This window comes from Mytilus galloprovincialis, chromosome 8, assembly GCF_965363235.1.
Source record: "Mytilus galloprovincialis chromosome 8, xbMytGall1.hap1.1, whole genome shotgun sequence".
Taxonomy (NCBI): domain Eukaryota; kingdom Metazoa; phylum Mollusca; class Bivalvia; order Mytilida; family Mytilidae; genus Mytilus; species Mytilus galloprovincialis.
In genome coordinates, this window is record NC_134845.1 from 69,555,257 (window position 1) to 69,580,458 (window position 25,202).

Here is a 25,202-nt window from a genome sequence, read left to right on the forward strand (position 1 = left end):
TATTGAAAGATGAAATGTTCAATGTAAAAAGAAACCAACCATTGTTCTAAAGATATATGTGTTGTCCATTATATAGTATATCTATGAGCACAATTAACACAGCTCGATGGGCTTGAAATTCTAATTGTATTTAACAATTTATGTGTTTTTATATTTTCAAAAATAAATGAAAGTACAATCAGACAAAAGATTGTTTAAATTAAAATACTGATTTTAGTAATTTAACTACTTAGTTTTGTTACAAATTAGAAGTCGAAACAAAAATCGCATGTTCTTTGTATTTATATTGTCAATCATGTTTGTAATTACTTTTTACATGAAATTGTTGAATACTGGTTTTCCTGTGTGAACACGGTAAACTTTAAATAGGGTATATCGATAATCAGTTTAAACATGATTTCCAAAAGTATTTAAACCAGAGTACGATTATGCGCATTGCTTTTAAACAAATAAGTATTACCGATTGGGAATTTGACAGTACACGTCGGCTTTATCGAGAGAAACAATAGACAGTAAGTTTTTTTTTCATATATATATACTGTGAACTAATTATTATTGGTGGTCACAAGTTTTTGTTGTTTTCGTAGATAAATGTGGACCACGAAACTATATTTTCAACATAATAAACAATTACTAAAGACTTGCATGCTTAGTTTGGCAAAACCTCGATATCAAATATCTGCAAAAGTACATGTTTACTCAATTCACAACAATTGTTACACACAAAGATAAAATACGCACAGTTTTCCTTTATTTGCATTTTTCAACTTTTGTTACATCTAAATAGTTTTGTCTTTATGACTTCTTACATTATGATTACAAAGTGGTTTATAGAATCAAACTATCCAGGTGCTTAAAACCTTGACCAAGTTGCTGTAGAATAACCACAGTTTTGAAGAAAAAAACACTGTAGTGCAAAGCGAAACAAGAAAACAAACTTTTAAGATCTGACCTTTTTTTCTGTAAAACAACAACAGTAAATGCATTTATCAATATCTATCAGTAGTAAAGTTATTGTGAAGATAGCTATCTGTTAATTGCGATATCATTGACATGCTTGTATGGCCTCCCCGTTAAATATCTTCTATACATGTAATTTAAGAAAATTAATTCAATTTAAATTCGAACATTTAATATTCAGTAAAATACACCTAGTTACAATATTTTGCATATTTGTTTACATTTTAGATAATCTTATGTCATCACCGATTTGTTACATAACAATTTGAATATTGTATTTCTCCTTTAATATCATATTGTACCTAAAATTGGATCTTTACAGATTGAATTCCGACAAGTTTATAGTAATGACAAAATAACTTTTTCCCCATAAATTTATTTACAACATATATTGATGGAGCCTGTAAATATCCCATGCAAATAAAATCATACATAATTGAATTGAAAGTATGTGTGTATGTTTTACTTCTATCAATGATTTAGTTTAACAACCGTTTTGTAAAAAATATAAAATCAATATAACCTTTGGAATAAATGTAACAATTTTTAATTATTTAGGACCGAAATAGATCGAGATTAATACCAAGTCGTTTGTACTCGTCAAATTTAAACTCAAATGTGTTAGAAATATACAAAACAATTTGCTACCAATAAACAATCTTTGTTACAAATAATTGTTAGCTACTAGTAGCACATTTACTATAACATGTTTTCTAGCGAATGAGGAATATTTTAAAAGTCCACATTGCGGTAACATGTTAGTTTTAATAATTATGATTTGTTCAAAACTAGAGCAAATCTCAAACTCAAAACAGAATCAATAACCGAATGAAGATATTCTTCACAGAAATTCACGAAAACGTCTACAACAGATACAGTTAAGTTTGCATTATATCTTGCCTTACATCTATAAATTGACAAATGACTTACCAATTATAATCCTTCTTTTTCTATGTAACAACATTCAATCAGTGCTTGTATGCGGAGCAAATATCGCTTAGTTTAAAGGTAGCAATACACAGTTAAGAGTTTAGTTTCGCATTTTGGCCCCTGTGGATTTTTCAAATAGGAAAGATATTGTGTAATAAAATTCATTTTTAGACAGCTGAGTGCTAATTTAGCCTTCAAAGATGGTTTGTAAGAGCATCAAGATTATTTTTTACATGTTTTATGGGTGGTTTTCTGTTTGACAATCCGTATTTTCATAGCTAGACCGACCATCGGTCCAGAAATTAAAGTAATGTTTACAAACACTTTTTTCTACACGAAGTTTTTGACGCAATTTTACAAAAAAAAATGAGATGAAAGACATATGATTTTCATTGGATTTGCTGAATGATATATGTACACAGTTTCAGAAAAGGTATTACTTCAAGCGATTGAAATTCTAGTCTAGCCAAATTTTGGGGAAATATGTGACATCTGTTCCCCCCTTTTTGCAATATTTTATAACAAATAAATGCAGATTGTTGCCATGGATACACCCAAAAGAAATTATATTTTACCATTCTATATACTGGATATAAAATCTATGGAAGATTCTGATTACATACATATGCCCATATATGACACAAACAGTAAGCTTGATATTGCAAGAAAGCAATGAAAGGGGGATGGTAAAATTTATAAGGGCAAATTTAAAAATTTTTCCTAACTGTTTATTACTACCTAATACAATATTCCAGGATGTGTATTTCCTATCATGACTTCATTATAGGTAGTTTCTGTTCACAAGGTGGCTATTTAAACAAGCACTTCAAGTGTTGAAGTTGAATCGCCCCTTTGTAAATTTAACGGACGCCATCTCGGATTGGTTGACCTTGATGTAGTATACGTTCATAGATGACAAAAAATATTTTTCAAATTGTCGTATCTACAGTCATGTCCATTTTGACTTTCTTAATTAGACTTATCACCGTGTTTGTACATACATGAGCAACATGACAGATGTCATATGCTGAGCATAATCTGCTTACGATTTCTGAGCACCTGTGATTACCCTAAGTTGTTGGTGGGGTTCATGTTGCTCAGTCGTCGTTTTTTATATATTTTTTTTTTGTATTGTTGTTTGTTTGATTTTTCCATTTTAGCCAAGGCCTTGTCATTTTTATTTCGACGTATGAGTTCGAATGTACCTTTGGTATCCCTATTTTTTTATCGTACCTATTGTTTAAACTCGCCTATCTTTAGAATTACTAATATTCATGAAAATTCGTATATTTATATTTGATATTAAATAACCTTCTATGCCTAGGTCTCACTGTCCCACAGACACAGATGGATGACTACACAGAAGAAACCAACATAAGAATGTCAGTTTTTCTATGGTAAACGTATTATGTCCCAGAAATAGCATACTGAACCAACGTGCAATGGCTATATTTCTTAATAAAATACATAAATGATCACATTATTCGGGCACTATAGCCAATACCCTTAAAATACTCTTGTGAATGTGTACACTTTGTTTAAACTAGTCCAAGGCGAATAGAGAGACATCAATAACATTGCAAATATAAAAATCTGTTCAAGCAAATTTCAGTGTAATCGGCAGCGGTTAATTAAATGTTATTCAGACGATTTGTTTGTAGTCTATTCAATATCATTGGTGTCAAGTTAGAAGGATGGCTGTGTATCCATGTGAACTACTGAACAGTCTGAATATAGCATGAACAGATACAGATCTAAGTGTCTGAGAAAAACTGAATAATCACAGTGAATTTGTGTAAAAGTGTTGTCAATTGCTATTGGTTATTGGTTCATATAAATGCTCTTTGGTTGGTTTGTTGTGTCTTTGGCCCAGTCCCCAATTCATTCTCAATTTTACTATTCTCACTTTTAGTAAACGATGTCATTCAATTTCTGATTTTACAGATTTGATCTTTTCACTCTGTTTCCATATTTAGTTACGGTGAAACAACCTTGCAGAATTTGTGATCAAACATAATTTTCTGAAGAAAAACAACAACATCTAATTTAGTATGCACAGTATAATGGTATATTATGTTCATTATTTAATATCGTATTCCGCAGAAGAACATATTCATGATATTGTTACTATTATGATTTTTTTTATTTTAAAATCTTTGAACACATATTTAGTTTTTTGGTTATCTAATCTATGTTTCTATTAGATAGACTTGTTTTATTTACTGAGTTATAACATCTGATAAATACAATATATTTTTTTTACTCGAAAAGAAAAACAATTGTGTAAAAATACTGATTCAAAATATGGTTTTGCTCAAAATGTATTGTGTTCATAGTTAGATTGCGCGATTGACGTCAGTAGGTATATAAAAGCGCCAACTGTTATACAGGACCGATTAAATACTGACATGTAAAAATATATGCTTAATAACAAACATTTTTGTCGGGAATCGACATATTCCTAAAAAAGAAAGGCTTTGTATGGTATAAAGCTTATAGATTTAATTTCCATATCTGATTCATCTGTATGAAGAGAATATGAAAGGCCGTCAAAAGCGCCTGCTTAAACATAGAATTGTGTACATTTTAGAACTGTTACTATTTGCAGTGTTTTGAGTAAAACGTTCAAATATTTGGCTAGGTTCCTCCAATGTTGCTTTTTAACATTGTACTTGTTTGACTTAATAACGTTTTATATCTGAGAGTCAATGATGAGTCTTATTCAGACGAAACGCGCGTCTGGAGTTTTAAATTATAATTTTGTTAATAAAAAATGCATGCATTTCTTAATTTTAATTGAAATCATGTCCCATGATTTCACATTTATGTACTTTTTGTACATTTGGATGGTTGGTTTACGTACATAAAGATTAACATGATTAATATAAATTACAAGATCCCTCAAAAATATTGGTTATTCCAAGAGCAAATATGGTAACAATTGCAACATTAACTTATTCATCAGTTTATTTATAAAAATGGTAATTGTAGGCGGGAAACACTAGACTAATAAGATGTTAAAACAATGTCACAATAAAATTACGTAACTCCATGGACACAAGCACGTCTGGATAACACGACACACAACTTATAACATGTGTGCTAATTTGATGGTCATTTAATTTGAAAAATACTAATAAATCATTATGTTTATATTGGCTAAGAACACCATTGCCAATGGTCAGTGATATGAAGGTACTGTTCTGTATATTCTGGTATATCGGGATTTGTTCTATCAATGAATAACCTTATAGCACCTAATCAATTCTCAATTGATGTTTAACTTAGGACAATTCATTTAATGTCTGAAGGTAGCCCTTTCTTGTAGTATTAAAATGAATTTCACTTAAAACAATGACGTCGCAAATTATTTAGTAAAATGAATAAAACATTTGTGTATTTGGCAAGACTTTTAGGAATGTAGGTCCTTAATACTCTTCAATTTCAAATACTTTATTTGGCTTTTTAAACTTTTTTTGGATGCGAGAGTCACTGATGATTCTTTTGTAAACAAAACGCGCGTCTGGCGTAAAGACAAAATTTAATCCTGGTGTATATGATGAGTTTATTTCCGGGTTATTAAATTGCAAAAAACATATATTAAACAACTTATGCGCTATGTACATGTTAAAAAGACAATTGAAAAATAATGACTATATAAAACTTATTTAAAATCCAAATATGTCATCGTTTTTAATTTGTTCTTTCAAAATTTTATCTATATAATAAGATTTGTTCTGTTACTAAATGTTTAAAAGAACACATATCTTGTCAATACCTTTTTATACCTAAATAGTTTCTTTTTTACCCTGAAATGTATGTATGACACAATATACATAAAAAAAATCGTCGAACTTCCAAATCAGTGGATGAATTTTATTTAATTTACTTTCTTAATGTACTCCTTCTCTTCATCCTCTTTGGATTACTTTTTTTTTGGGTTTTTTTATGCTTCTATCTGGCCTTTCCTGTTAGATCTAGCATTCATGGTCTTGTTATATTAACATTGCCTACAGTTGTCTGTTGTTGCGATCTGCATGTCATTAACATGTATATCTTTATCAGGTCTATTTTCAAATAGTATATTTCCTTTGCAGCTTTATTTGATTCAGCTGACGGTTCTCCGGGCTGAATGCTGTTTGCTTTGCTTAAGTTTATCAGCATCGGCATATCAGTAGGAGTTCGGTTATTTTAGATAAAAAAAATAATAATAACGTTATTAGTTTAAATGGATCACATGATAATGGTTTGTGTGTAAATTGCCTTTGATAAAGATGTTTATCTGTATAATGCCTTGTAAGAAAACGTGGTTCTGAAGTCAGGAGCACATACGTTAAATATAAGTTGAAGAAAAAAACTGCCTAAAAAAGTATGTAAAGCTAAGTTTGAAGGATCTGTATTTCTTCATTGTTAGGTTTAATGCGTAGATATTGAAAATGTATTGTCTCTGTTCTCAGGACGTCATATATATTCCCACAAAAACCGAAAAAATCACTTTATTCAAATTGTTTTATTCTGCCGTTGATATTCTATGGAATGTAGTGTACTGTTATGTAATTTATCTATGTATTTGTCTGTTCCGAGTGTTATTGCGTTCATTTGTACAATAATTAGTTCACGTAATATTGTCAATTTAGCGGTATTTTTAATATTGCCATATAAGCAGGAGGTTTGTACATCCATAAAACTAGGTTACACTCATAATTTTACATAACAGGTGGATGACTTCGCAGAAGAAACCATCACTAGAAAATGTCAGTTATTTCTATTACTAACGTATATATATATTGTCTTAACATACTGAACCTACTGAACCAACGTTTAGTGGTTATATTTCTCAATTAAATACGTTACGCTCGTAAAGGATCACATTATTCGAGCACTATAGTCAATACCCTTAAAATATTCTTGTGAAAGTGTGCATGTTGTTTAGAACTAGTCCAAGGCGAACAGAGTAAATTGAGACATGAATAACATTGCATATTTTAAAATCTGTTCGGGCAAACAGTCTTCTAATAGGCGGCGGTAAATTCAGTGCTATTCAGACAATTTGTTTGTAAACTATTCAATATCATTGTAGACAATTTGGAATGTTGGCTGTGTATGCATTTAAACCACTGAACAGTCTGGATAAAGCATGAAAAGATACAGATAAGTGTCTAAACCGTACTGAATAACCAAAGTTAATTTGTGTCTTCGTATATGTGTAAAGGTGTTGTCATTTTGTATTGGGTATTGGTTCATATAAATGCTCTTTAACTCAGTTCCAATTTTCAATCTCTTTCTTAGTTAAACGTGTCATTCGATTTCTGATCCATACGAAACATATGTAAGCATCCTACATAAAATAAATAGTGCGTATGACATGTTATAATTCCAATATTCATATGGTAACGATATGTAAGACTGTTATATACACCCCATAACATATCTATAAATTGCATGCGTACGTAAATAAAATGTCTATGAATTATAAAAAAATGTTATCAGCTGGTTCCACAAATAATTCACATGATAAATCTTGTTGTAAATTGTGGTTTTTAAAAGTCTTTTTATCAATTGATTCCTTGAATCATGATGATGAGTTATTTTTTGTGAGTATACATGACATGACTCCGCGTTTGCCATCACATACTGAATACTTCATGATATTTTAACTACTACATCTGAGATTGTGCTGACAAACATTTTTTTCATAGTGTTTTTTCTAAAGATAAACAAAATTTGCACGCAGAAACAAAGATATAAAATATAAAAAAGACTATAATATAAAAAAGTACTATATATATATATATATATATATATAAATTGTCACAGTATTTGTCTGCTTTTACATTTTTAATCATTTTAATGTTGTATTAAGTAGAAATAACACTGTTTAATCGAGGAGTTTACAGATCTCTTCATCTTGTTTCCATATTTAGTTACGGTTAAACAACCTTCCAGAATTTGTGATCAAAATACTTTCTGAAGAAAAAGAAAAAAAACCATCTTATTAAGTATGCAAAATATCGTTTTATTTGATATTCATTATTCAAAATCATATTCCGAAGAAGAACATATTGATTCTATAATAAAATGCTTTATGTTAAAATCTTTTAAAACAAAATATACAGTTTTGTAGTAATATAATCTGTTTTTCTAACATGTATAATAGATATAAGTGTTTTAACATCTGATAAATACAATATAAGTTTATTTACTTGTAAAGAAAAAAACAATTGTTAAAATATTGATTGAAAATTTTTTTGGAAAAGATTTCTACTAGATTTGAGATAAAATGAGAGAAATGTGTAAAACAGATTGAAGTAGAATTAGGTGACCTGGTAAAAATAATATTAAATCGGACCGTATATTTATTACTGTTATCACCACTTAGAATGTTTACGTAACTTTCTATTTCTTATTTTACAACCTGTTTTATTTACAGAATCATATCAAGATCGTTTACAGTGTTGACCAAAGCCCATAAATATCGTTATCTCTTTACTGGGGATTATCATAAATTATAAGTCTGAATAGTAGATAATAACATTTAACGATTCCATGTGGATTCAAACTGCAATCAGATTGAAATGCTAAATACTAAATGGAAAATCGACTTTGTAGTTTTGTTTATTTTATTCACAAACTAAGCGAAATTTATTTGTTAGGCCAGGAACCGGTTTTACACTTGTTATCCTACAACCTTTTTGTACACATATATTATCCTAACAGAAATATGCTAACAAATAGTAATTGTTGGACTGCAATATGAATACATACCGTATTATTTTATCTGTTTTGGTATCAAATTTGTACTTAGACTAAATCATATTTTGCTTAAGACAAACAAACTCTGAAAGACATATTGTACATGGATACTTTTATTTGTTAATTTAAAAAAACAAATTAGGCTGTCACTATTACATAAAAGCTGCATTCACAATCCCACTTTACCCTTCTGACGGCAATCATACGCCAGAACTTCCTGCTTAAAAGACTGTTGAAAAAACTTGACACTGGACGTTCAAAAACGTCTTCATTATTCAAATGTAACGTGCTTCAGCATAATTTGTTTTTCTGAGGTTTAGCAAAAAGAAAATAACAAAAATACCGAATTCCTAAGAAAATTCTAAACGAAAACTTCAGAAGCAATTGATAAAATTAAAATCTGAAACAATTTCTTTTACTTACAATAATCTTATGATTACCACCATTTGTAAATCCTTTCAAAGGTATGCACTACTTGATAACGCTAACGTACTTCGAATATTCAATCATTTTAAATTTTGCAAATTCCGAAGAAATCCTTCAAATTGGCTACAAGCATGTATATAGATTAGCGGTGCCAACTAGTGGTCGTCCCTAACCTGGTAGTCATGATATACAGGGTATGAAATACTATAGGTTTTTAACCAGTTTGTTGTATATGTACACGTATCCTGTTGGACAGTGTTTTTCTCGCAAAATAGATCACTTGTTTTCAAAAGAACAAAGAGTTACATTTTCAAACTGGAATTCTGGTAAAGATAAAGTTAGAACTAGAATGTCCTGACCATAATAATGCTATTGTGTTAATAGTTATTTATTTTTTATTGTATTTCAAAAGTTTTCTATTTGAAGGGGGTATATCATGAAACAGTTTTTGCATTTAATAACCAAGACAGGGGCATGTTTGCTGCCTGACTGATCCTCAGACAGGAAGCATGTCCATGCCTGGGTACAGAGTGCAATTAACCTACACTACCATGGTTTGTTTCTTCCGTTGGATAGTGCATTTTTACACAATTCCATCGGAACTACTAGCTGGAACAGCCCAAATATCTTAAGATACCCATTTTAACACATAGTTTACCGATTCATAACATGCACCTGCCAAAAACAGACAATATGCGATAAAAAAATACATATATACTATCAAACTCACCACCAGAGTTAAAAATACTTGTAAGTACTTTTAATTCAGTAAAACTAAACGAATGTAGGGTGCGGGTTTCAAATGAAAAGACGCCCATCAATCATGATCAAACAGTCGTCACTAACCAGTACTGAGTTTCATAGTTTTCCATCGTTTTATTACACCTGTTCTTTCTGCATTTGATATTGAATTATTGTTCATGGAAATTAATATTTTCAATCATCTAAGTAAGAAATAAAATACTGTTTTCTTTTATAACCGTGTGTATAAATTGTATGATATACTCATTCAAAAACAATACATTATGAGTAAATATCTTCAAAAATGTTAATGAACCTTTAACACGCTATAATAACACAAAGAAGGGAAGTAATTTATATTTTTTACCACTAAGAATATTTATCAAGACAAGGTTGGCATTGGACAAGTCAAGTTATTTTTTACCATTTAAAAAAAATTTCAAATCATATGCATTATCAATTTTAAAATGTTCCAATCTTAATTTCTTTAAAAAGTAAGAAAGTTATTTCCTTTTCTGTAAAGATCAAGACATTTACATAATACTTTTTTCTCGTTTTCTTTGTTAGATTTACTTTATAAATAAGGAAATCATGATACAGTGCCAGATTTTTCCATGTCCAACAGTCTACAACTAAAATTTAAAGAAGTCAAGCTTTGATTTTATTTGATTATGGATTCCATTGTGTAATCCCAATAGGATTTCTTCTTTTTATAATCAATATTTTAGTGCTAAAGATTAGTCTCATTTCTCATGAAACGTGCCCGAAAACTGCCCAATGCATTTCTTTTTTTTTCAATACCGTTATTTAAAGTCAGTGTTTTAGTGACTATCTATAAAGTTTCTTTGTTTGTACAATGTAAATAATGTTACACTTATGATTAATATGTCACAAGAACAGAGTTCGGGTGACTTATTGTTATTGTACGATTCTTTTTTTTTTCATTTCATTATTATGTATGGGTCTGTGTTGAATAACAGTCAATAAATTCTTAAACTTAATGGAGTTCTGGGACCGTCATTAAATATTTGCACTTTTGGTATAAATAGTTTTTTTGAAAAATATGATGAATAAAAAAAGAAAAGAATATATAAAATTGTTTGAAATGTCAAAAAATTCCCATTTATTTCTTTTTTATCTCAAATTCATGCGCTACGTTCAGCAATTGAGGGGTTCTGGGTAAGTTTGTTTTTAATCAATATGAGTGGTAACAGAGTGAATATAGGTAAACGTGTGATTGTATTGATTAAGGATGTTATTATTTCTTAATTTTAATGGAAATCATGACGCGAAATTTTACATTTATTTACTTTTTGTACATTTGGTTGGTTTTCGTAAATAAAGATTAATATAAAATATAAGATTCTTCACAGTTTGGTGTTGCAATGTTTTATATAATGCCTATATTTCGGTTTTAAATCATACATTTTTAGAGCATCTAAATGAGTAGGTGTTCATTACATGTGATTATTGTTGGAAAAGTTAATCAATGTATCGATTGTGTCAAATAAAATTGCAATTTCTTTGTTTCGGTTTTAAAAGAAATTATTTTTCGGCATTATATATTAGTATTATATGCACACCAGGATGGCATGTTTAATTAAATTGATTAATCTAAAAGATCGAAGAAAACACAAAAACGACTATTTGCATTCTTGAAAAGTGTCCTCGTTTCTTATTTTTATTGAAATGCATGCACATATTTTGGCAATCATTTATTAAAGTGTCGCTGGATATTTATTATTGCATGTGAATAATTTAAAAGTACAGGTATTTAAACTTCTGTTTGTGTTGAACGCATATATTTCGTAATTTGTATGGACATCATGAACGTTATTTAAAATAAAAGGTTTTATGATCAGATTAAAAATATTTATTCTGAATGCAGGAGTTAACTTGTTTGATGAAATTTGAATAACATAATATCAAGGATACTTACATTTTTGTTTGTGTTGATTGAAAGTGATATTATTACTTCATTTTATAGAAATTTCTGGTCTTCCGAAATTATAAATATCCCTACTTTTCGCAAACTCCAAATCTTTAATCACCACTTATTTGGACGTATAAAGAGGAATAGGTCATTTCACGCTGCAACTATCTATATGTTCAAGTGACATATTAATCCTTATAGGTATATGCTTTCCTGAGAAAAAAAAATGTTCACACATTGTTTAAGAATCGGTAGGTTTACATCAGTCAAAATGTTGGTTATTCCAAGAGCAATTACAATAACAATTGCAACATTACCTTATTGATTAGTTTATAAAAAAAATGGTAACTGTAAGCAGGAAACACTAGAATAATAGGATGTTTGAAAATGTAAAAATGCAATTACGTAACTCCATGGAAACAAGCTGTATAAGACGCCAGGAAGTGCTAAACTAATAACAGTTGTGCTTATTTTGATGGTCATTTCACTTGAAAAATACTCAAATATATCAGTATGTTTATTATTGGCTAGGAACAATATTGCTAGTGGTCAATGAAATGTAGATACTGTTCTGTATATTCTGATATATCGTGACTTAATCCATAAATGCATTACCTTATTGTACCAAATCAATTCTCAATTAATGTCCAATTTCTTATGTATGAATGACAAATGCGCATGCATTGCTTTTAATGACGTTAATAGCCCTTTCTTGTGGTATTAAAATTTATTTCATGCATGACAAGTACGTCACAAATTATTTAGTAAAATGAATGAAACATTTCCATGTTATTATAATGCAAAAGACATGTTTTAACAACTTATGCGATATGTACACGTTAAAAACACATTTGAAAAATTAATGATGATATAAAACTAATTTTAAATACAAATGGGTCATCGTTTTAAATTTGATCTTCCAAATTTTTATTTATATGATAAGATTAGTTCTGTAACTAAATGAATAAAAGAACACATATCTTTTTATTTCAAGAACTGTTTGAACCTAAATAGTGTCTATTTACCCTGAAAAGTATGTACGAAATTATCAGTTCTTTTTACATTTCATGTCACATTTGTTAGGTTTGCATAAAATATAATTGAAAATATACATTTGTAAAGACAATATGTAAACAAATATAATCAAACAAAAGTATCAAACAACAGCAACTATAACATTTATAATGACTTATCAACCAATGGTTAGATAATCTACACAAAAGATCAGCGAACTGCCAAGTTAGTGGATGAATTTCGTGTAATATACTTTCTTAATGAACTCCTTCTTTGTATCCTCTTTGGATTACTTTTTTGTTTTTTCCATGCTTCTATCTGGCCTTTCCTGTAAGATCTAGCATTCATGGTCTTGTTGTATTAACATTGCCTACAGCTGTATGTTGTTGTTATCTGCATGTCATCAACATGTATATCATTATTAGATCTATTTTCAAATAGTCTATTTCCTCTGCAGCTTTATTTGATTCAGCTGACAGTTCTCCATGCTAAATAGTTGTGTGTGTTTTGCACGTCAGTTCATCAGCATCGGCAGTAGGAATTTCGTTTATTTGAGATATAAAAAAATAATTAATTAATAACGTTATTAATTTAAATGGATCACATGAGAAAGGTTTGTGTGTTTATTGCATTTGATAAAGATGTGTAATCTGTTTAATGCCCTAAAACGTGGTTCTAAGCTAAGTTTTAAGGATCTGTATTTCTACATTGTTCGGTTCAATGCTTAGATATTGAAAATGTGTTGTCTTTGTTCTCTGGACGTTATATATATTCCCAACAAAAACGGAAAAAATAACTATATTCGAAATGTTTTATCCCGCTGTCGGTAATTTGTGGTTTACCTGTTGGAATGTACTATTACGTAATTTATCTTTGTATGTGCCTGTCCTGAGTGTTCTTCCTTTCATTTGTACTATATTCGGTCTACGTAATATTGTCAATTAACGGTTTTGTTAACATTGCATATAAGCAGGAGGTTCGTATACCCATGGAACTCATGATTTTTCATAGTATGTCCTGTAACAAGTCATGAAGATGTTTTGTACAATGTACATGGGCGTTTGTTTTAAATGAGTTACTTTTCAACATTTTTGTTTGATTCTCAAATATACAGTTTTACTATACGTACTTGTACACTATAAGATAAATGTGAATCAACAATATGTTAAATGCCAATTTTTAAGCAGAAAATGTAAACTCATAAAAAAGGATTGAAAGCCTTTCTCAATTTTTTCCGTTCGTTACACTATTATCTTGAACTACTTGATACATATGCTTCGATATGAGTTTTGCCGAAACATCCTAAGAAGGGGTGATAATGTACATGTATTGTCATGATTTGACCTTTTATATCTTACTACGCCATGTATTTCAATCCTTGTTGCAATGCGTTGGCTGACTCTTGATTCCTTTCACCCAACAATATTTGGTCTCTGGTAAATATGTCTCCTCCTACAATTCGTTTTTATGGTATTTGTAACAAATCAAATTGTTAGTTAGAATTTATTTTGATGAATATGATTTTTCTCTTTTTTTTTGGGGGGGGGGGGGACTGAGTAACAACTATTTCGAGTTAGTGTCTTACCTCATGATAGCCGTTAGAGCTGATTTCAATATTCACAAATCAAGGGTATGTGAAGACGTAATCTGTAGCCATTTAGCTTTTAAAATTGAATGATTACAAGTCTTTGGAAGTAAATATTCAACCAATGTATTCTGAAAGAAAAGAAATGTCGTATGAATATGAATAACAAAAAAAGCGGGTATGGCTTTGAATAATATGCTTAGGTAAAATTGACAGTCAGCAAGTAATTAGATTTTTTTTTGTATTCTTATTTTAATATATACTATGCACAATCAGAGCCAAGGTTGGAGACATCCGTTCAGAGTTATGCGCTATGTTCTCAACATTGACTAATTGTGCATACTGAATACTAAAACAACATTATTTTAATAAAAGGTTGCTTGCACATGATGAATAGTAGCTTGCAACAATACAAATTGTCACTAAACAAACTCATCATTGACAACAGATTTAAATTAAAATGTTGTACGTCTGAATGCTCGTTTCGTAATTTGAGTGTTCATTTACAAATTCAGACAATTTGGTGATATAAAAGTTTATATTTTTCTGTCGTCATAATCTCGATTTTCGAAAATTTTGTCTTGATTACTGACCAGAAAAAACTGAGGGGATAGAGTAATCAATTACATTTTGTATTTTTGTAGGAATATTTTCAATAGCCGACACCGTAATATTTTGAGTGTTTCTCCCCTTATTTAATATATTTTACGAATAACCATGGTTTACAATCGCTGAATGTTTACAAACAGCAAAAACCAAACTAGAACCAGACATACATAAAGCTCAGTTGGATTCGTTCTGCATATTTCTATACGGTTTTAACCAGCTAGCGTACATCATGTACATGTTTTCCTAATAGTAAAATAAAATATAAGGCAAATTTATATCATTTATTTTTTTATTTTTAATCTAAATACCAAATGAAATACATTCATGTCCAGTGAAGGATGTTTATTCAATATTGTCGACATCGCGATATCTACAATGTTAACACGATATAGTGTCAACATTGTTTACATTGTTTGGACCCTTATATAATGTATACATCGTTGACATCGCGATGCATACAATGGTAAAACGATGTTGTGTTAACATCGTTTACATATACCCTTATATATTGTTTACATCGTTGACATCGTTAACATTGCGATGTATACAATGTAAACACGATGTCGTGTCAATATTGTTGACATTGTTTGAACTTTTATATATTGTTTACATCGTTGACATCGTTAACATCGTGATTATTACAAGGTTAAAACGATGTCGTGTGAACATCGTTGACATTGTTTAAACTCTTATATATTGTTTACATCGTTGACATCGTTAACATTGCGATATACACAATATTAAACCGATATCTAGTCAACTTTGTTAACATTGTTTGAACTCTTATATATTGTTAACATCGTTGACAACTTGACATCGTTAACATAGCGATGTATACATATAAGAAGATGCGGTATAAGTTCAAATGAGACAACTTTTTATTTAAGTTACATCTTTTATAAGTATACCCCTATAGGTTTGACATTAATACGGAGTTTTGGTTTTTATCGAGTAGCAAGCTATGAAAGGCGCAAAAAAAAACACTAGTGTAAAACTATTTGAACAGGAAAAATAAAGATTTAATGTAAAAAAACATGAAACCAGAAACACGTATGAACAATTCAACAAACGACAACTACTGAACGACAGATTCCTGACTAAGGACAGGTGCAAACAAATGCAGTTAGTTTAACGTTTATATACGTACCATAGACTCAATATAAAATATAAACACGATTTTGACACAATATTGTTAGCATTGTTATGTGAACAATTTAAACAGAAAGTTATTTATAAAAAAAGAAGTGGTACAGATGGGTGCGGTCCTAACCTTGACAAAAGTTAACTAAGAGTTAACTTGTTGACTGCTTTTTAAGTTAACTTGAGAATTTTTAAGCAGACCAGCAAGTTAACTTCGTCTACGGTGGACCAGACCTACGGTCCGCTTTTTTATGACTGCTGCAGACCTATCGACGGGTCTGTTCCAGACCAGACCTGTGGACAAGTCTGCTTTTGACCAGTCCTTAGGACAGGTCTGCCCCAGACCAGACCTGTGGACAGGTCTGCTCCTGACCAGACCTGTGGACAGGTCTGCTTCTGACCAGACCTGTGGACAAGTCTGCTATTGACCAGACCTGGGGACATGTCTCTGCTTATGAAATGTTATCGTTTTTGCGACTTTTCATATCAGACTTGAGCTTTATTAAAATATGTATTAACAACATTTGCATTGTTCTTCCCAAGAAGGCCTCTGATAGCAAATTTCTTTACTCGCTATACTCTACTAGACATTATTAATAACAACACAATTCTTTCTTTTTTTTTCTTTTTATATATTCTTATAAACATTAGTCAATTACATAGAGCTATCATATTTTTTTAATTAGAAGGCGGATAGAAATTAGGGTTATCCAACGCATCGGAACAACATTCGTATATCATGGGATATCAACATCTTTGACGTTACTTCGTTCCCCGTTTTTTACCTGTCCCTTCATAATTTTTACTTTACGCATTTATACATGCATGGATATTTCATTGTTATTCTACTTATTTGGATTGGATTTACTATTCTTTTTCCGCAGAATATTCTAACGAAAATTGTACAGTTGTACAGTGTCCGTATATGTACGAGGTGGTAAAACTACCAACAATGACTCGTCAAATTCGTCAGATTTGTCGAGAGATTTGTGCACATGAATGAAATAGTTGTCACTTGACGTTTAACTACAAACAAAATCAATCAACCGACATAATAGATTAACAGTATACTATTACCAGAAGAGAACTTCAAATACATTTTTTATTAAAAATCACAAATGAATTCAGACATGTCAGTGTTGGTACATGTACTTGGATGATGCGGCCTAATAGTTTCGTTTTACACACCCTAGTGACTGTTCAATATAATGAATACAGAGATGAAACGCTGACATTCTCAATGTATGCGGAAAAAAAATTGCATTAATTGTTTTCCTTATTGCTTACATTTGCCGTCCTACTTACATGTTCACAGGAGTGCCAGGAGAAGACATAATTAGGCGCCATCCCAACAGCGGTCTTTTATTTTATACCCTGAATCCAGACATAAAAAATTTGGCTGATTTACTATGCGGATATATATAGATTTTTAAATTAAAGTGCACATATGCAGGTCAGTTTTTGGTCGATGCAGTCAAATAATTTTGTTATATAAGTCAGCATGAGGTATCAAATCTACTGAAATTTTGTTACGTATGAATATTTTGAATAAAAGGAGGACATGCTGACATCCAAAATTAATGCGAACAAAAATTTGTTGTTATTATATTGCAATATTACTGTCCATCATGTCCATTGTATTATACATTGAATCCTGGCATAAAAAATATGGCTTATTTACTATGCGGGTATACATGGTATATAGATTTACAAATTAAAGTGCACATATGGTCAGTTTTGGTCAATGCAGTCAAATCATTTTGTTGTACAAGTCAGCATGAGGTATCAAAACTACTGAAATTTTGTTACTTATCAATATCTTGAATAAAAGGAGGACATGCTGGCACCCTAAATTTATGCGAACAAAAATTTGTTGTTCATGTTGTTATTGTATTGCAATATAGCTGTCCATTGTATTATACATTGAATCCTGACATAAAAAAATAAGGCTGATTTACTATGCTGGCATATAGATTTATAAATTAGAGTGCACATATGGTCAGTTTTGGTCTTGGTCAATGCGGTCAAATTATTTCATTGTACAAGTCAGCATGAGGTATCAAAACTATTGAAATTTTGTTACGTATCAATATTTTGAATATAAGGAGGCCATGCTGGCACCCTAAATTTATGCGAAACAAAAATTTGTTGTTATCAGCTGGTTATTGTATTGCAATATTGCAATCCATTGTATTATACATTGAATCCTGACATAAAAAATATGGCTGAATTACTATGCGGGTATATATGGTATATCATGTATATAGATTAACAAATTTAAGTGCACATATGGTCAGTTTTGGTGGAAGCGCTCAAAATATTTTGTTGTACAAGTCAGCATGAGGTATCAAAACACTGTAATTTTGATACATATCAATATTTTGAATAAAAGGAGGACATTCTATCACCCTAAATGTATACGAACACAAATGTGTTGTTATTGTATTGAAATATTGCTGTCCATTGTATTGTACATTGAATCCTAACACAAAAAATATGGCTGATTTACTATACAGGTATATAACTTTACAAATTAAAGTGTACATATGGTCAGTTTTAGTTGATGCGGTCAAATAATTTTGTTGTGCAAGTCAGCATGGTCAGTATGAGGTATCAAAACTACTGAAATTTTGTTACGTATCAATATTTTCAATTAAACATTGTTAAAGGAGGACATGCTGGCACCCTAAATTTATGCGAACGCAAATTTGTTGTTATTGTATTGCAATATTGCTGTCCATTGTATTATACATTGAATCCTGACATAAAAAATATGGCTGATTTACTATGCGGGTATATAGATTTACAAATTAAAGTGCACATATGGTCAGTTTAAGTTGGTGCGGTCAAATAATTTTGCCGGACAAGTCAGCATGAGGTATCAAAACTACTGTAATTTTGTTACGTATTAATATTTTGAATAAAAGGATGACATGCTGTTACCCTTAATTTATGCGAACAAAAATTTGTTGTTATTGTATTACAATATTGCTGTCCATTGTATTATACATTGAATCCTGACATAAAAAATATGGCTGAATAACTATGCTGGTATATAGATTTAGAAATTAAAGTGCACAAATTGTCAGTTTTAGTTGATGCAGTCAAATAATTTTGTTGTACAAGTCAGCATGAGGTATCAAAACTACTGAAATTTTTTTACGTATCAAAATTTTGAATAAAAGGAGGACATGAAGGCAACCTAAATTTATGCAAACAAAAATTTGAAAAAATTTGCTGATTTAGTATGCTGGTATATTAGATTTATGAATAAAAGTGCTCACATGGTGAGTTTTGGTCAACACGGTCAAATAATTTTGTTGCACAAGTCAGCAAGAGGTATCAAAACTACTGAAATTTTGTTACGTATCAATATTTTGAATAAAAGGAGGACATATGCTGGCACCCTAAATTTATGCAAACAAAAAATTGTTGTTATTGTATAGCAATATTGTTGTCCATTGTAATATATACAATGTACATTGAATCCTGACATAACAAATATGGCTGATTTACTATGTTGGTAGATAGATTTACAAATTAAAGTGCACATATGGTCAGTTTTAGTTGATGCAGTCAAATAATTTTGTTGTACAAGTCAATATGAGGTATCAAAACTACTGAAATTTTGTTACGTATCAAAATTTTGAATAAAAGGAGGACATTCTGGCACCCTAAATTTATGCGAACAAAAATTTGAAAAAATATGGCTGATTTACTATGCGGGTATATAGATTTATAAAAAAAAGTGCACACATGGTCAGTTTTGGTCAACACGGTCAAATAATTTTGTTGCACAAGTCAGCAAGAGGTATCAAAACTACTGAAAGTTTGTTACGTATCAATATTTTGAATAAAAGGAGGACATATGCTGGCACCCTAAATTTATGCAAACAAAAAATTGTTGTTATTGTATAGCAATATTGTTGTCCATTGTAATATACAATGTACATTGAATCCTGACATAACAAATATGGCTGATTTACTATGCTGGTATATAGATTTACAAATTAAAGTGCACATATGGTCAGTTTTAGTTGATGCAGTCAAATAATTTTGTTGTACAAGTCAATATGAGGTATCAAAACTACTGAAATTTTGTAAATTATTATGAGTACACAATATGCTAATCAGTGGTCATTAGTGGATAACATACCTACAAAAATAGAATGGATTTGTTAAAAGTAGAATAAACAGAGAGAAGTAAATGAAAACAAAAAATCGGTATAAGTGCGGCACTACTGTATTTTTAAGTATGTCCGCAAGCTGATGGCGTTGCCTTTCCTGCCAGCAGATCACATCAGACCAGCTTTCAGGCGCCTGAAAGACCTTCAGACCGACCCACTTCAGCGTCTTGTTACGTATGTAGAAGACACGTGGATCAAAAGTACCGTTTGGCCCGTGGAATCTTGGACAGTCTTCAGCCAGCCGACTCGTACAAACAACGATGTAGAGGGGTGGCATCGCCGCATCAACAAGAAATCATCAGAAGAAAAGAAGCCCTTCTACTTACTGCTTCCAAAACTGAAAGAAGAAGCCGAACTTTTTCCCAATCAGCTGAAGATGGTTTCAGAGTGTAAGTTGACACGTCAACAGCGATCTACTTCCAAGTTTCTACAAGCCAAGTATTTCCAGTTGTGGGACCAGTATAGAGACGGGGATTTAACCGCAAGTCAACTTGTCCGAATGTGTGGTCTGTTGAACGGTCCGTCTGCGGATTAAAAGACATTTCGTTTTCTGAATGAAAACCGCTCAGTGTGATTGAACAGTATTGAACATTTATTGAACATGTAAACTTTTTGAGATGAACAGATATATGAAATGAATTTGATTCAGATAAATCAAATTATTTAATGTATTGTTATTCTTATCTGTTATTGATTATAGTATCTAATAAAACATATATGAATCTTTTGCAATTTGCTTTATACATGTATGTGCTTTTGTAAGGCAAAATAGTGTCCTGGGAAATAGTGTCCACATGGACACTATTTCCTAGAATTTAGGTATTTAATAATGTCCATTGCCATGGAATATTGTCCCCAAAGTGGACAGATTGTCATAGCAATATCTATGAAATAGTGTCCACTTGACTACAGAATGTTATGAAATAGACGACATTATTAAATCCTACTATTATTAACAAATTATGTCCTCCAAGGGAAGTAATATACAAAGGTCAGAAAAACTAGTGGTACACTGTGACAAGCTAGATGCTGTTTTATTCATATGTCATGATGAAAGTGGATGCCATCTTGGTTTTAACAAGACAGTTAGTAAAATTACTTCTAAATATTACTTTCCAAACATTATAACACTTATAATAATCTTTATTGCAAAATTACACCCATAAGGGTCAATCAATACAATCAAACAATAATTTTATACTATACAATGCAATACAATGAAATACAATGTAATACAATGCAATACAATGAAATTCAATATAATACAATACAATATATAGAATAATGGAACATTAAGAGTTCAATTATAAATGTATATTAAAAACATCATCATAACCTTGCCTGACACGGGTCTGACTCCCTCAGATCTAAAGACTGTTTAATGAAGACTCCAATATGACAAACAAGTTCAGGGATGGGGTTTAGAATGTGTTTGAGTTTATTGAATGCATCAAGATGTTGAAATTGTAGAACATGTAAGGAATACTAAGGTTGACATCTTATCACTGAAATATAGTATTTAAATGTGTCCACTTTCAGGGACACTTTTTCATACCTGAGGACAGTTTTTCATAGAAAAATGTGTCCAGGACACATATAAATAAGTGAATATCGTCCTGAGACCTTATTTACTAGGAAATAATGTCCCGTGGACACTATTTCATTGGGGACATTATTAAATCCTACACTTTATGGTTTCAAAACTATTAGAAATGCATTCTTTATATACATAAAATATACGAAATAAGATATATAAAAAAGAAGATCTCGTCTGATTGCTTATGAGACAACTCTTCACTAGAGACCAAAATGACACAGAAATGAACAACTATAGGTAATCGTACAGCCCTCAACCATGAGAAAAACCCACCCATACCTCATAGTCAGCTATAATGACCAGTAAAACAATTCAAACGGAAAACGAACTGACTGCCATACTTATATAAAAAAAAAGAACAAAAAACAAAGTGTTAACACATCAACAAACAACGTGTTTATCGCAATATTCAGTAAAAAATCTCTTCAAATACGAGCACACCTTGACACTTGAGGATTTTTTTTTCAGATACAAATCCTATCAGTAGATAAATCAGTAGGTAAATAATAAAATATGAAGCATTATAATGTTAAAAATATTTTCTACTAACACGAAAAAACTAAGACATGTTCAACGCAATGTTCAGTAAAAAATATCCTTTTCATATTCTATGGATCTACCTCAGGGTGCACTGGGATACTTCAGGGAGTTAAAATATCCATATCTACTGATATAAACGTAGAAAACTTATATTATAATGCTAAAAAAATATTGGGTACGACTTAGTAGAAGTACGAGTTGGTAGAAGTACGAGTTGCCGAAAGTACGAGTTGGCTGAGTACGAGTTGCCGAAAGTACGAGTTGACATGTATCCGATTTACTATGCTGGTATATAGATTTACAAATTAAAGTGCACATATGGTCAGTTTTAGTTGATGCAGTCAAATAATTTTGTTGTACAAGTCAGTATGAGGTATCAAAACTACTGAAATTTTGTTACGTATCAAAATTTTGAATAAAAGGAGGACATGCTGGTACCCTAAATTTATGCGAACAAAAATTTGAAAAAATATGTTTGATTTACTATGCAGGTATATAGATTTATAAATAAAAGTGCACACATGGTCAGTTTTGGTCAACGCGGTCAAATAATTTTGTTGTACAAGTCAGCATGAGGTATCAAAAACTAAATTTTTTTATGCATCAATATTTTGCATAAAAGGAGGACATGCTGGCACCCTAAATTTATGCGAACAAAAATTTGTAGTCATGTGTTAAAATGATGCTTTCCTCTAAAATACGTCCTTTCATAGATATACATATAAATAAAGTGCAAATATGGTTGAATTTGATTAGGTATTGGAATATATATTCAGTGCCCGTTATCATTGTAACCAAGATCGTTTTTTAATTTATAGATTGGCAGAAACGAAACACGTTTTGTTTTGTACATTCCCGAACATTTGATAAATTTTAGGTATTTCTTGGCGCAGACGCGTATATGCAAGGAATTGAACATATTTTGTGAGATCTCAACTAGAATTGTCAATCTACAGGAAGATGTATATACATAAAATCTTGGTAGAACTTTTTTACTTACCAAGCGAATTTAAACATCATGTTCTCCGCATTTTATATTTTCTTACCTTCTGTGCATTGTTTGGAATATGATCGGTTAAAAGCACCCGCGTGGAGACTCTTGATTAGAAGGCGTGGAGACTCTTGATTAGAAGGCGTGGAGACTCGTGATTAGAAGGTGTGGAGACTCTTGATTAGAAGGCGTGGAGACTCTTGATAATCTGAAAGGTTTCTGTAGACGATGAAATTGATGACGAACGATTGAAATAAATTAATAAATAGAAATCAGAAGATCCCAGTCACAAAGTGTAAAATGTAAACACATATAGGGCCTTGGTTCACACCAAAAAGCAAACTATAAAGGGCTCCTTGTGTAGAACAATACAAACAGGAAAACGAACGGTTTAATCTATATCAAACACGTGATACGAGAAGCAAATATGAACCACATGAATAAACGTCAATCTCTGATAATGTAATACATGACTTATCTTTCTTTATTCAAATAAATAGTGTTACAAATACATTGCGAAAATGTCTCAAAATAGGCAGACTTGGGCGAAGTACATGACCAATAATGTACTTATATTGTGTGATGCAAGATCTTTATTGAGTTTCCGGTAAATTATCAAAGTTCCAATACACTGTTTCCCGAAATTGAATTGATGACTTTTCGGGATATATACCTTTTAGTAAGTTATAAATATTTGAGTATATGTATTATATAAATTATTCATTTTACATCAAAATTGTGGGATCTGCTTATTGCTGGATGCATTATCCGAAGACTAACTCTCCAGCTCGAGGTGGTTCATATTGACTTTGAATGTGCAATGCACACTGCTATAACTTAAACATTTCATGCTGCTACAATCTCAAATATCAGGTATTAGGAAACTATTGATATCAAAACACTCTTTTAGTTTATATGTTTGTTCATAGTATACAGAAACGCGAAAATCATGGAGTGTAACAGGACTTAACAGAAAGCAAAAAAATAACGGACTTTGGAAAAAAAGGAGAGGTCTTAAACATGTTAAAATAATTTTCCTGTCTCCAAGTGCCTATGGGTCAGTTTGATAACTTTTCTGAAATTCTCCAGACATTAAATCTTTACAAAAATTCATCATACAACAGTTTTCATACTTTCAACCAAACTTTAAATACCCGCGATTTCGCGGGTGTGTTCTTGTTGTTTTTATTTGAACAATTTGTTTTTAAGTTCGTTTTTTTTTTATTTTTCCTTGCCAAAAACAACTTTTCCCGCATGGAATGTCTGCATCTTATAAACAATTGATATTAGACAATATCGCTGTATGATATAAGAAACATTTTATCGATTCGTTTCTTCCATAGACTGACTGACCACTCTGGATTTTAATATATATAACCAAAAATAAAGCTGAATCCATGCGAGGCAACCCAACAATTGAAATAACCAACTGAAAGGCTAATATAATAATTGTAATTCCATCCTTTTTGAAGAAATAAACAACAATTTGAAAGACAATAGTACAATCGTAGGTCTAAATTGATTAACATACATTTCTAATCTATAATATGAAATTAAAAAGACTAAAATACACACGAAACGAAGCTATATATGCTCGACACCATGCCTTGTTAATTGTATATTATAGACTTTTTATAATTTGGATAAATGTTTTACATAACATAAATCAAATATCATAATTAGAGTCAACTTTGTAAACATGAATTTGACAGCTAGAGCCCCTTGAAACAAATGGTTAAGTGTGTTTAAAAATGCAAAATTTATTTACCCTGCATATTAAATTAGACCCTTACCAA

At 30.8% G+C, this 25,202-nt stretch overlaps 1 protein-coding gene across 1 annotated transcript in view; it reads left to right on the top strand.

Annotated features, from left to right (window-relative positions):
- Positions 1-25,202, top strand: part of LOC143042465 (sialate:O-sulfotransferase 1-like) — a 93,311-nt gene that overhangs the window by 62,872 nt on the left and 5,237 nt on the right. The window lies entirely within an intron of this gene.